A 3,481-nucleotide genomic window follows, 5' to 3' on the forward strand; every position below is an offset into this window, starting at 1 on the left:
AGACGCTTCTTGCAAGCTCTCAGGTTGCTTAAACGAAACCTCAGAGTTAATCTCTATTTTAAAGGTATGATGTGATCATTTTATGCTCATCATAGCCATCAAGGTTTATATTCAAGTATATCATCTTCAAGTTCAGTTCATGAGTAGGTTTCCATCTTTGTCACATGCAAAGCTCATATCAATTGTCTCAATGTTTTGAAGTCCACTTTTTATGATGAATTGTGAGACCTTATTCTCTGTTGCATCTAATTGAGTGGGACCACATCGGTATACACATTGATAGAGGAGGAAGAGATTCTGGAGCTGCCCCACTTTGTTTCAAGTTTTTGAGTAAATCTTCAAGAAAATATATATTGTTTGAATGATTTGTTCTCTATGAAAAGTTTGATGTAAAAATTTATATCACAAAACGATACCCATTTAGACTTAAAATTGAAGTAAAATATCATTTCACTAAATATCAAATAAATAAATCACACATTTTGATTTAAAAATTTTTAACCTTTTGACAAGTGTCAAGATTGATGGGTTGATTTGGGAAGGCAATGTAATTTAGTTTGGTTTTGGCTCATATTTTTTTTTTGGTTTTCATCATCAAAATGTTCATTAATTCCTAGTCTTTGTGAGCGTTTTTTTGAAATGCCCCACTGTTCTGGAATGATCTTCAAATAGGATGTGGACATAATAACACAACTAGTACATTCCACCGCTAGACTTCTTAGAGAGCAATTCTATTTTAGTTCTCAGAAATCTTCCATTTGTTCAAGTTTGATAGACTCCTTAATCACATACAATGTAGAAATTTTGATCATAAAATATAATTCATGAGTGCTTTTGTGTGTAGTCGACTATAACAAATGTTTCTTAACTCATTTAGTTCACCTTCTATCAAATTCTTAACTCAAACTTTAGGCCTTACCGCCTTTTTTAATTTTACTTCATTAAATTTGATGTTTTTATCTTTTCTTTGATTTTGGTGGAAGATTCATCTCGAAACAAAGTCATTAGTGTCATGTTATGATTGTAATCATATTCATAAAGTTAGAGCTCTCGACATGGCCCATTACTTTAGCAAAATACATCTAATTAGAGGATTCAAATGTTTGAAAGTCTTCAACTTGACAACTTGAACGAAACTCATTTCATAAAGCTTGGAGTTACCTCAATAGTTGCTTCAAGCATTACCTCCAAAGATTATTAATACTATGATAATGCTACATCAAAGTGCAAGCATACACTATCGTGTTCAAGTAATATAGTGGAAGCTTATAAAAGCTTTGGATGTTAAACCCATAAAGAGCAAAACATGTTACAAAAAAATTTGTGTGGCAAATTGCAGAAGATATTAATTGGACTGTGGAAATAAACTGTGAATAGAAAGTAGGTTTTTCGTAACAGAAAATGTCATGCAATCCTACAACATTCAGAAGAGCATCAGATCAAGGTGTAAATGGATTTGGATGAAATATGGCCTCTTTTACTATGATAACACTTAAAACACTATATTACGTGTCACAAAAAATTAACACTATTTAATTAACAAGAATTGATCTTCATTAATTCAAGTAACTACACAATTAACAATGCATGACAATGAGCAACATACATATTGTTATACTAATTTTTCTTTTCAAAAAAACCAATGCTGATAAGAAGTTATATGAAACATCTGTAACTTTCATTTTTAATAATTATAGTATCCATACATAAAGACAATTTTACTTCTAAAACAATCTCAATAGTTTGACATTATATGAAATAAAGTATAAACATTCAACATAATAAAAAATATTTAAACAAACGCATGGTGTTCAAGTCCAAATATCATCCAAGCTATGCAAAACATTCAATCTCTAAATTTTAACTTCCCTATATCAGTCAGAGAACAACAAATAGATCAGTCTTCTTGATCACTGCTGCTACACGACAAAGCTCCCCCAATTGCTACTACACTTTCCAATGAAGAACTTAGGCGACCATGGATTTTACGTGAAGAATAATTTTTGGAGAATAAAGGGTCCTCCAATAGTGTGAATGCTTACCCTATTAATAGGTTAAAAAGATCAAGCCTTCCACCAATAAAACCGCTCCACGTTTCAGGTGATAATTGGGCCAAATGACAGTTGTCTAACTAGCTGTCCCCTTCTAAAATTTTCTCTAATCACCTATGAATCAATAGTTATTTCCAATTCTACATAGAGGCCTTTTGCAAAATTTCTTCATGACATTACCTATAACATAGAGCAGTTCCACAACATCAGCGTATCCATTTTCACCAAAATATCATAAAATAACCCAAAAAGTATGAACTCATTCCCATGATATAAATAAGGTAAAAACATATACAAACGATCCTAATATACTCATAATAATTCTAGAGTTAAAACTAAACCTAGGTTAAAATACTTTAAATGATAACTCTTTTGGAGAGTTATCACACCCTCCAAACCTATGTGTTTGCTTGACTTCAAGCAAAATGCATGAAATACAACTACTTCTAACAGTAATGTTGCAGACTAACATCGTTCAACCATATTAGATTTTCAAGTTCCCTTTTTATCCCTCATAATATTGGTGTAGTAGTAGATACATCATATATATGATCTCAAATTAGGGAATGCAATGTCAACTCATTAAAATAAAAATCCACAAAATATAGTAGTGTGCACGCTAAGCGTATCCAATCAATACTTAGCCAAATTAGAAAGAATTATCCCTAATCACTTATTGGGTTTCAACGTTATATCAATCCTCTTAAACTAAAACTAATGCCAGAGTCAGTTGTAGGCCACTCCAGTTTATCACGATTACTAATGCTATCAACAAAGAACCCCCATCCTTTAAGGTAGAGTCATCCTATGGATACTTTCATTCACTCATGCTATTTGAGACTATCTTTCCTACTTAGTATTCACTAAGCGCACTAGACTCGTCTTAACAGTGGAGTGTCCTAAAGCTAAAAGTTGTCATGATCAATTTATTTGGCTAGAGTCAATTGGGCACCTCTAGTAATTAATTTTTTTTACCAAAACAGATTGCTATAACATCTAATAAAAATGTGAGATTTATAGTTAAAAAATTTCTAATGTCTCTAAGTATTGAGAACATACACCTATTATGTAAAAAGGTTTCTATGGATCATAATTTTAACAAGTCTCTAAGACATTCCCCTAACATTTCACTCTTCTAACTTTTTCATCATAAAGAATCATCAAAATTTCACTAAAACTTCATTGATTAAATAATATTAAACATGTAGTTCCTAAATGTTTTAATAGAATGCTAACATAATGCACAACAATGCAAAACAACATGTAACACAAATTACTATACTATAGTAATTCAGTACCCTGAATGTCACAATATGAACAACACAAATTGACAACACCCCCCAAATCTAAGGGTTTCATTTTCATCAATACATGTAGATAATAAAAATAAAATAAATAACATGGGAAGGGATAAACAATACTCCCCTAGT

This window comes from Hibiscus syriacus, unplaced genomic scaffold (assembly GCF_006381635.1).
Source record: "Hibiscus syriacus cultivar Baekdansim isolate YM2019G1 unplaced genomic scaffold, ASM638163v2 tig00111837_pilon, whole genome shotgun sequence".
Lineage (NCBI taxonomy): Eukaryota > Viridiplantae > Streptophyta > Magnoliopsida > Malvales > Malvaceae > Hibiscus > Hibiscus syriacus.